General features: G+C 37.2%; 1 pseudogene; it reads left to right on the forward strand.

Annotated features, from left to right (window-relative positions):
• The first annotated feature begins 1,380 nt into the window (after window positions 1-1,380).
• On the forward strand, window positions 1,381-4,285 carry LOC132277244 (pentatricopeptide repeat-containing protein At1g31430-like; annotated as a pseudogene).
• Window positions 4,286-10,311: the final 6,026 nt, after the last annotated feature.

Genomic DNA, 10,311 nt, shown 5'->3' on the forward strand with positions numbered 1-10,311 from the left:
TTCTCTGCGATACGTCATCCCATGAACCCAATTCAAACCCTATTTCACAATATAAAAATTTTATATCCTAATTCATCGCCATCAATATTAATCATCGTTGCCATCACGCCGCGAGCCGCCGTCTTCATCACGGCTGAGTTCAGTCCAGCCGATTCCACCGCCCCTTGCTCATAACTGTCGTGAGATCTCGTTGGCCACCCGCCCATCCCCGGATCCATAATCATCGGTGGGTTCTTCTCCGTCACCGAGCTTCTTCTTCACGGCCAGATTCACTACGTCGGCAAAAATCACAACCTCTTCGGCAATGACAGAAGCGGACTAGATGGTTGAAAAGGTGACTTGGGACGGAGTGCGGCAGTGAGCTTCAGATCGGTGGACTGGCGGAGATAGACGGCCGGTGAGATGGGTTCGGTTCGGCGGTGGCTTCGGTTGTGATGAAGCTCGGCTGGACTAATGGTTGGGCAATGACGGCGGAGCCAGTCTTTTCCTTGCTTGCCGGTGCCGGCTGTCGCGTGAGAGGCAGGGGCTGCTTACTGTCCTTTTTGGTCTTTTTACAAATTTTTTTATTTTTATATATTTTATAAAATTATTGACTAAGGGTACTTTAGTCAAATTTGATTTTAAATTTGCAAGAGGGACTTGATTGCACCAAATTGAAACTTGAGGGGTGTTTTTTGCACGAGAAGGGTGTGATATGCACTATAAGCATACTTGAGGGGTGTTTTTTGCACTTCACCCTTTTTAACTTGCAACGGCTATGTCAATTAACAAAAATAAATTATAATATTTGAAAAAAAATAAATAATAAATTTCATGGGCTACAAAAATGCAAAAAAATATTTATAATTTTGATTATTCGATTATTTGATTTTTATTTTTTTAAAAATATGTATGATTTTTATTTGTTTGCCTTTTGAATTTATTTTCTTTAAAATGTGTCAACAAATATATGAGAAAAGGGGAAAAAAAAAAAAAAAGTGAAACAAATAAATGTGAAAAAAAAAAAAAAAAATTAATATTTTATTCATCACAAACAATATGAAAAATTACATTTTACTCAAATACTATTCCATTCAAATATAAAAAAGTTTTCAAGTGATTAAAAAAATAGCCATTAAAAAAAATACAAACAAACAAAAAAATAAATATGTTTTTAAATTTTTTACTCAAAATATGAAATATATATATATATATATATATATATATATATATATATTATATAGTGATTAGTCATACTATAAAAAATGATAGCAACACATTGTTACTAATCATGTCAGCACGCACTGTACTCAGCACACAGTGCTCACGTGGCTAACAAGCCACGTATACACTGCTAAGCCGGTATTGCTAACGCTATACTGGCTGCCCAAAGGGTGAGTCCTGACTGGTGGCCCAATCAAGCAGCTGTTAAGTAGAAGAAGGTGTGGCCTTTCAGCTCATTCTAGGCAAGGCACAACAAGAGCAAGGTCACATGATCTCTCAACATAAGTTTCTGCCATTGAAGTCTATTTCCTGCCAATTCCTATCAAAACCACTTCACTTGTCAACTACTACTAACTCATACTTCAGACTCACCAAGAAAGCATGTATAGACAACCTTCGAAACTGCAAGTCCATGAAACAACTCAAACAAATCCAAACCCAAGTTTTCAGGACTGGTGTACACCAAAACAAAGACACCCTCGGCAAGCTCATGGTCTTCTGTACACATCCATCTCTTGGAAGCTTATCCTACGCCTAGAAGATCTTCGATTACATTGAAGACCCGAGTTTGTTTGTTTACAATGTAATGATCAAAGCATATGCCAAGAAAGGTAGCTTTAGAAAAATTCTTTTTTTGTTTGATCAATTGAGGATGCACGGTTTGTGGCCAGATAATTTCACCTACCCCTTTGTTTTCAAGGCCATCGGATGCTTGCGGGAGGTTTTAATTGGCGAAAAGGGTCATGGGTTTGTTGTAAAGAGTGGGGTTGAGTTTGATTGTTATGTTTGTAACTCGCTCATGGACATGTATGCAGAACTGGGTTATGTTGTGAAATTAAAGAAGTTGTTTGATGAAATGCTTGAGAGAGAGATGTGGTTTCTTGGAATGTCTTAATCTCTGGATATGTTAGATGTAACAAATTTGAGGATGCTGTTGATGTTTTTCGGCGTATGAAATGGGAAAGTAATCTGAAGCGTGAAGAAGCTACGGTTGTAAGTACTCTTTCCGCCTGTACAGAATTGAAAATTTTGGAACTTGGTAAAGAAATTCACCGGTATGTTAACCATGAGCTTGGATTTACCACTATAGTTGGCAATGCCTTGTTGGACATGTACTCCAAGTGTGGATGTTTAAGTATAGCCCGACAAAATTTTGACGCAATGCCAGAGAAAAATGTGATTTGTTGGACAAGTATGGTGTCTGGGTATGTGAACAGCGGTCAGTTGGATGAAGCTAGGGAGTTGTTTGAGAGAAGTCCAGTTAAGGATATTATTCTTTGGACGGCTATTATTAACGGGTATATGCAGTTCAACTGTGTTGATGAGGCACTAGCTCTGTTTCGGGAGATGCAAATCAAAAGAGTTAAGCCTGATAAATTCACTGTGGTTGCTTTCCTTATGGGCTGTGCCCAGTTGGGAGCTCTGGAACAAGGAAAATGGATCCACGGTTACATAGATGAAAACATAATCACAGTTGATGCGGTTGTTGGTACTGTTCTAGTAGATATGTATGCAAAATGTGGGTGCATAGAGAAATCCTTGGAGATTTTCAATGGGTTGAAAGAGATGGACACAGCCTCATGGACTTCAATTATTTGTGCACTTGCTATGAATGGCAAAACCAAAAAAACACTTGAACTGTTCTCAGGTATGAAACAAGCCGGATTTAAACCTGATGATATCACATTTATTGGTGTTTTAATTGCTTGCAGTCATGGGGGACTGGTAGAGGAAGGCCGTTGGTACTTTAATTCAATGAGAGAGATGTATCGAATTGAACCAAAGTTAGAACAATATGGGTGTCTAATTGACCTCCTTGGTCGTGCTGGATGATTAGTTGAAGCAGAGGGATTGATTGAAGATGTACCAGACAAAAATAATGAGATTATAATTCCACTTTATGGTGCTTTGCTGAGTGCCTGCAGAATCTATGGTAATGTTGATATGGGTGAATATGTGGCTCAAAGGCTTGTGGAAATTGAATCTAATGATTCCAGTGTCCATACTCTTCTGGCCAATATCTATGCTTCTACTCACAGATGGGAAGACGTGACGAAAGTAAGACACAATATGAAAGCTCTAGGAGTCAAGAAGGCACCTGGGTGTAGTTCAATTGAGGTTAATGGCAATGTCCATGAGTTTGTAGTTGGAGATGCATCTCACCCACAAATGAAAGAAGTTCACTTAATGTTGAATAGTATGGCTAAACCATTGTCAGGTTTAGAAGCAAATGAAATGGAATTAGATTTTACACAGTTCCGACATTTTTGTGATGAATAAATCCTTATTTCACCAGTTCAAATTTGATCTTTCGAAAGATTTAAAAGATTGAGAATTTTCAGTTTGCTGCATATCATTCAATGGTTTAAGCTCTGAGTTGAAACCCAAAAGTTCCCTCAGGTGTGTGGCTCCAGTTATTCAAGCACAACTTCATGAGAAGAGAAGGGGCAGTAAGAAGGTATTACTCTGATGTTCTGAGAGTGAAGGGTACTCGTATAGAAGTGTTTGAAAATCTGAAAGGCGTGTTTGTGGGGGCAAAAATCTCCCCTTCCAATTAAGGCAAGCTACGTCAGCCAGCAAAGGTCCCACCCAATACAATAGCTTTGGGCTAAGTAAACCAAGGCCCTTCCAAGGCCCAGGAACGACGCCTAGCTCAACAAGACATTACATGATCCAAGACAAAAGCATGAGCCCGTGATGAAAGAAAGCCCGGCCTGGCACGATCACTAAGTCCGCAGATAACAAGTCAGATCCGCACCAGGGCCTAGCACAAGTAAAAACCAAGATTTGATTCCATCAATCATACAATTAGAGGAGCCTCTTATATAGAAAGAGTCTTATATGGAAGAAGTCCTACATAGAAGGAATTACATAAGTTGAAAAACCTTTATAGAAGAAACCTTATATGGAACAAATTGTATAAGGAAAAACCGTGGAGGACAAGCAAGGTAAGTCTTACCATAATTATACCATCAAATCTTGTATAAATAGAGGCATAGACCTCCAATAAAGGGGATCTCTGGTTCTTATTATTGTTATTATTTTCTTTGTGTGTATTATTCTTTTTTCTTTTAATCACTCATTTATTTTTATTTGTTGAGTTTTCAAAGTTGATGGATTTTTGCACCTACACTTTGATCGACGTTACAGCAACAACGTGATGTGGGATGGAATTTGAACCTATCCCTTTTCAACCACCAAAATGACAATTGGTGTTCATCCAGGCGAAGTCCAGGAACGTGTTAATGTGACTTGTAATCCTTTCCCAACTGTCAGACCAACAATCTGTGTTGCATTTATATGAAGTCGTAGTCTAGCAACGTGATGTATTCATGAAGTCCATCGACAATCCGTGTTACTTACACGGCCGAAGGATCTTTGCGCAATAACCTTCAGACGGCCAAGTCCAACATCCAAACCACAACACCCATAAGGTTCTTTCCATCAACAACGCCGCTTGGGTTTACCCTGATAATCAGATGTCCATTCAAACACAAAGAGCCATAAACTAATCAGATAAGTGTTTTAATCTTGACCAATATGTCAAGATCTCAATTATTGGGCAGACTGCCCATTATGCGATCTCCCAAGGAGATTTTTGCTAACAACTAGTCTGCTCTCATAGACTGTTCCTTTTACTGCAAAATATATATGTTGGGTCATACTAATCTGAATTCAAGCCTATTGAGTCGAGTTGATCTTCAGAATTCAAGGGCATAACTTAACCATCATGTTAATGGAAAAAATAATTTTTAAAGAAACTTCTCGCTCTGTTATTTTTGAGAAGTGATATCACTAATAGGTATATACCTTACTTGATGCTCTAAAAAGAATTATTGATGGAAACTACGGCAAGATCAGATTTATTTTTACATATTCATCACCAATCTGGTCAATTTTTATATGAATATAAATCACTTGCCAATTGAATGAAATTGTAGCGGAATTAATTATTTTTTATCATGCCTGGTATTAGTTATTTTGCACACATTTATTAATTTAGATGGTCTTGACTCTGAATTTAATTTGATTGAGTAGCATAGTTCAATTGGTTTTTCATTCTTTCTTTCTAAATATAGAATGTCATTAGAAAAATTCTAGGAAAGAATTTTAGAGAAGCTAGCAGATAACTCGGCTCTAGTAGTCCATTATTATGTAAATACACTGATTTACTCAACCTTTTGAAATTGCGGTCTTTTGCATGAATTTTGGGCAGTAGGTCATTGTCTCCTACTCGAACTCTAGAAGAATATTGTCCTTAAATGCTTGCTCCCATTTTCTTACTATTTGGGAGGTGTACCTAACTTTCTTGTTCATATAAATATGCATATCCTGCTGTGCTAACCATGTTGTTTAGCTTAATCAGCTCACAAATATTCTCAAGCTATTGATATGTATACTCAAGCAATTGAACTGAATAGGCAAAGTGCTATAGGCAAATCGTGCATTTGTTCACACATCAGTTATGAAAACTTATCTCAGTTGGCGACAGACCGCCGGCGTCTCTGATCCTATCGCTTCTCAGTCGCTGGATTCCGCCAATGCGCCTTCTTCATATGACAGCGTTCATAAATTTCCGCAGACGAAGATGCACCAAGCAATGGTTGCTCGAGTTTCCAACGACGCAGAAGCAAAGTCCCTTGAGGTCGAGAATGATGGTGGTGGTGGTGGTAATGGTTTCAATTCTAATGATGAAAGAGATTTGTACCTTGCGTTTTACTTTCTTTCTATAGACACACCGACGGCTGAGGAGTTACAGTAATCATCGTCCGACATCGACTCATCAACCAATCAGAAGAAGTCCGATCACCAATTAATGACGCCTTTCCTTTAGCCGCCGATCTTGTACAGGCCCTTGCGCTGGCAAAGCTGAGAGCGCAGACTTAGAAAGAGAAAGCCGCTAGTTTCTACAGTAAAGCAAAAACAGGTCATCATGTTTGCTTATCAAAATTACTTAGCAAAGAAGCGTGGCGTTGGTGGTTTGGATTCGTGTCCAACTGATCTAGGACAGGGATATGAACCAAATCACTTTCTAACTCCAACCCGCAACCACAATGCATAACAATCTTCTTGTGTTTTGGCCGAAGTAATATTTGCCCAACAAACAGAAGCCAAAGAAAGCGTAATACCCTAATTTTAAAAGGATAGTCCTGGTATTTATTTTGTTGTTTAAATTGCGTTTGTTTATTTCTTTGGTGTAATTTAATTGTTTTAAATTGTTTTAGTGCATTTAATTATTTTCTTGTTTTAATTTAATTATTTAATTGGTTTGTTTTAAGTGAAAACTTATTTGAATTCTTTCACTGATTTAAATTAAATTAATTGTTTATTATTATGTAATTTGTTTTAGTTACCTTAATTGGTTAATTAAGTTATTTAGTTAATTCACGGTTTAGTTATTTTATTTATCTGAATTTAGGGTTTTAGGATTTAACGTTGGCCGACTTATAATTAGAGTTGGAGTAGGGTTTAGTAAATTGAAGCCTATATATACATAAGCTTACTGGGGTTAGGGTTTTAGAAAAACAAACCATAAGTTACGTCTACATCACAAGGGACTGCTGGGAAATAGAGAGTGAGAGAGGGGGCATAGGAAGGCAGAGCAAGGGAAAACTCGGAGACGTGGATTTAGGGTTTCAACTCTGAAACTTAAAGGCAAGTCTCTGTTCTATTCTTTCCCGTTAATTCGTTTTCTGTGCATGCCTAGTTAGACTCCAGGGATTTATTGAAAGACTAAAATGGATTAAACGAATATTATATCAAGTCTTGTATGCATGTATGAATTATATTAATCTCATTTACATAAGAAATTTGCGTAATCTTTGATGTTTCTGTTATTGGTTTCTTCTCGGTGTTTATGTTTAAGTTTTGATTAAGTTGAGATCATGATTATGTACTGATGATTAGTAACTAATCTGGGGCCGAGATTAAACTCTGAATCAAGTAGTAAAAACAGTATTCAAATTTCATCGAGGAAATCTGTTTTGAATCGAATTAGTTTAGAACTGAGAATTCTGTAATTGTTTGCTTCAAAAAGGGTTGTGTTCTATACAAGTTAGGATTTGTTAACAATGGGTTAAGATTATCCTAGAACTAAGATTGAACCCTAGAACAACCATTAAGAACCTTACAGAGGTCTGGAAAACATCGGAGTCGAAGAAGATGCAACAGAACGGACGACGACAACTAAGGGGAGAAGAGCAGGCTCCAAAAAGAGGAGGAGCCGGCTCTTTCTACCTTAGAGCCGGCTCCAAAGGAATGTGGAGCCGGCTCTAGCATGCTAGGAGCCAGTTCCTAAGACAATTGAGCAATCTCTTTTAAAAAAAAGAGCAGGCTCTTTATTCTGAATGAGCCTGCTCTCAATTGAACGCACTCATTTTGGTTTCTGTGCACTGTTTGGTCTGTATAGGGTGTTGGAATTTTGGTTAAGCTATTTTAAATTGTTGTTGGGTCTGGAATAAACCTGTTATACTATGGAAAATATTAATCCATGATTGGTGTTGGCCTAAGGATTTTATCTAAAAGTCAATATTATGTTTTGATGATTACAAACCATTAATGATGTTTAAGAACTAATATTTTCATTGAGTGATGTATAGATGATTAATATCCAATCCTCAATGATAAGCTAAAAGATCAATTCAAGCATTTCAAGTACTCAAGCTATGGATTCAAAGAAGCTTCAAAGTTGCAAGAAATCAAAGAAAATCTCGGGCTTCAAATATCACTCAAGCATTTCAAAGGAAGAAAGCAAGTCTTCATCAAGCCTAATCAATCATGTTCAAGAAATGAAGAAAATGGTAGATAGGATGGTGAGAGCTTTAGACTTAATGTTAAAGTTTATTTGAATATATTTTGAAGCTCAAGATTTTAGGTTCATGCATACTCATTCTAAATTCAGTTTTTAAAATACCTAAAATCTATTCCTGAACCTTATATATGCAAGCTACATATCAATAGGAAGTGCACAGGACTCGGTTAATTTTATTTTTAGTCTTGCACAGTATTGGAGCAGGCTCCACTCAAGGTAGAGCCTGCTCTTTTCACTCCAGTAGCTTAAATTAGCTCGTAGAACAATTTTTTCTTGGAAAGAGCCGCCTCCCAAATATTAGAGCCTGCTTTACTCAATATTGGAGCCTCCTCTACTTAATATTGGAGCCTCCTCTACTCAATATTGGAGCCTTCTCCACTTTTACAAAGAATCGGCTCCTTTGAGAGATCTGAAATTCCAACGGCAATTTCTGCATTTAATTCCTCTAACCACTTCTAACAGGCATATTGAGTTACGGATTTCTTTAAATACAGAAGGCTTCTCTGCTGAACTTGATACACCATTTGAAAGAACATTCAACAAGAGCATTCAATAGCCATAAATTCTTTCTCTGAGTTTTCATTCATCTATTTCTACATTCTGTCATCCTAGAACTTGAGCTTCATTAATATTCTTATTAACTCTAGTTGTGAGCTTACATTTGTACATCTATTGAGAGAGATTCAATCTTTTATTTCATTTACAAACTTTGTTACAATCTTGTAAGGGTTGGTGTGACCCAAAAGAAGCCTAGGAGAAGGGTGTTCTCCTAGCAAGGAAGAAGAAGCAAGGTTTTGCTTCAAATTGAAGGTTTCCTTTCTACCATTAAGGAGAAGCTCTAGTGAATTTGGGAAGTCTCAAGGGAGACCTTGAGCCGAGGAGTAGGAGTTTCCGAACCTCGCTAAATCGCCGAGTCATAGTTTGCAATCTCTCATCTCTATCTCTCTTATACTTGTGCCATATACTGCTTGAATGTTTCAATTCCTTTGTGCTTAACAGTTTATTAGATTTAATATTTTATAAATTGCTAAAATTGGCTATTGACTCTATTCACCCCCCCTCTAGAGTCAATTAGTGACTAACAATTGGTATCAGAGCTTAATCTCTAGAAAAAGGTTTAACCATCTTAGAGAACGACCATGGCCAATACAAATTTTCATCAAGAAGGTCAATCTAATAATAGACCTCCTTGGTTTGATGGAAATGACTACAACTATTGGAAGATCAAAATGAGAGCATTCCTAAAAGGTGTTGATATAGATGTCTGGAAAGCCACAGGAAAAGGAAACCATGTTCCAACCAAAATAGTAAATGGTGAAACTGTTCCAACACCTGATATTGAATGGACCCTCAATGACCGTAGGCTTGTACAATGTAATGTCAAGGTTATCACTAATCTCTATTGTGCCTTAAGCAAAGACGAATTCAATAGAATTTCGAATTGCGAAACGGCCAAAGAAATTTGGGATAAACTTGAAATTACCTATGTAAGGACTAGTCATGTTAAGGAATCCAAAATGAATATGTTTGTCCATAAATATGAACTTTTCACCATGAGCAACAGAGAAACTATTAGTGAAATGTATTCTTGTTTTACTAACATTGTGAATCCTTTGAAGGCTCTTGGAAGATCATATACATCATCCGACAATGTGAGAAAAATTCTTAGGTCTTTGCCTAAAAATTGGGAAGCCAAGAAGACCGCCATCCAAGAGGCCAAAGATCTCAATACACTCCCCATAGATGAACTCATTGGTTTATTAATGGCCTATGAGTTAGAGATGAATGATAGAGATGAAGAAAAAGAAGCTCAAAAGAAGGATATAGCTCTTCAAGCTACTACCAAAGAAGTCACAATTGATAAAGCTTCCAATGATGATGAAGAAGAAGAAATTGCTCTCATTACCAAGACCGTGAGAAGAGTCCTTCAAATGAAAAAGTTCCAAAAGAGTAACAACTTCAAAAGAAATGGTTCATCAAGTGAGCAAGGAAAAAGAGAAGCACCTAAATGTTTTCATTGTGGAAAACCGGGGCATTTCAAATCCGATTGTTATGCCTACAAAAATGAAAAGGAAAGGAAAAAGAAAGGCAAAGCCATGCAAGCTACATAGGAAGATGATGATTCAAATGGATCCGAAAGTGACAATGAACTCAATGAATTGGTCAATCTTTGTCTTATGGCCGATGAAGATGAGGTAAATTCTAATCATGACTCATTTGATTTAGAAACTTCATATGATGAATTAGTTGATGCACATAACTATTTGCTAGATGCTTTTAAAGAATTACATGATGAA

Source organism: Cornus florida, unplaced genomic scaffold (genome assembly GCF_030987335.1).
Source record: "Cornus florida cultivar Cherokee Brave unplaced genomic scaffold, ASM3098733v1 CherokeeBrave_3.0.0_Hap2_Chr10, whole genome shotgun sequence".
NCBI lineage: Eukaryota > Viridiplantae > Streptophyta > Magnoliopsida > Cornales > Cornaceae > Cornus > Cornus florida.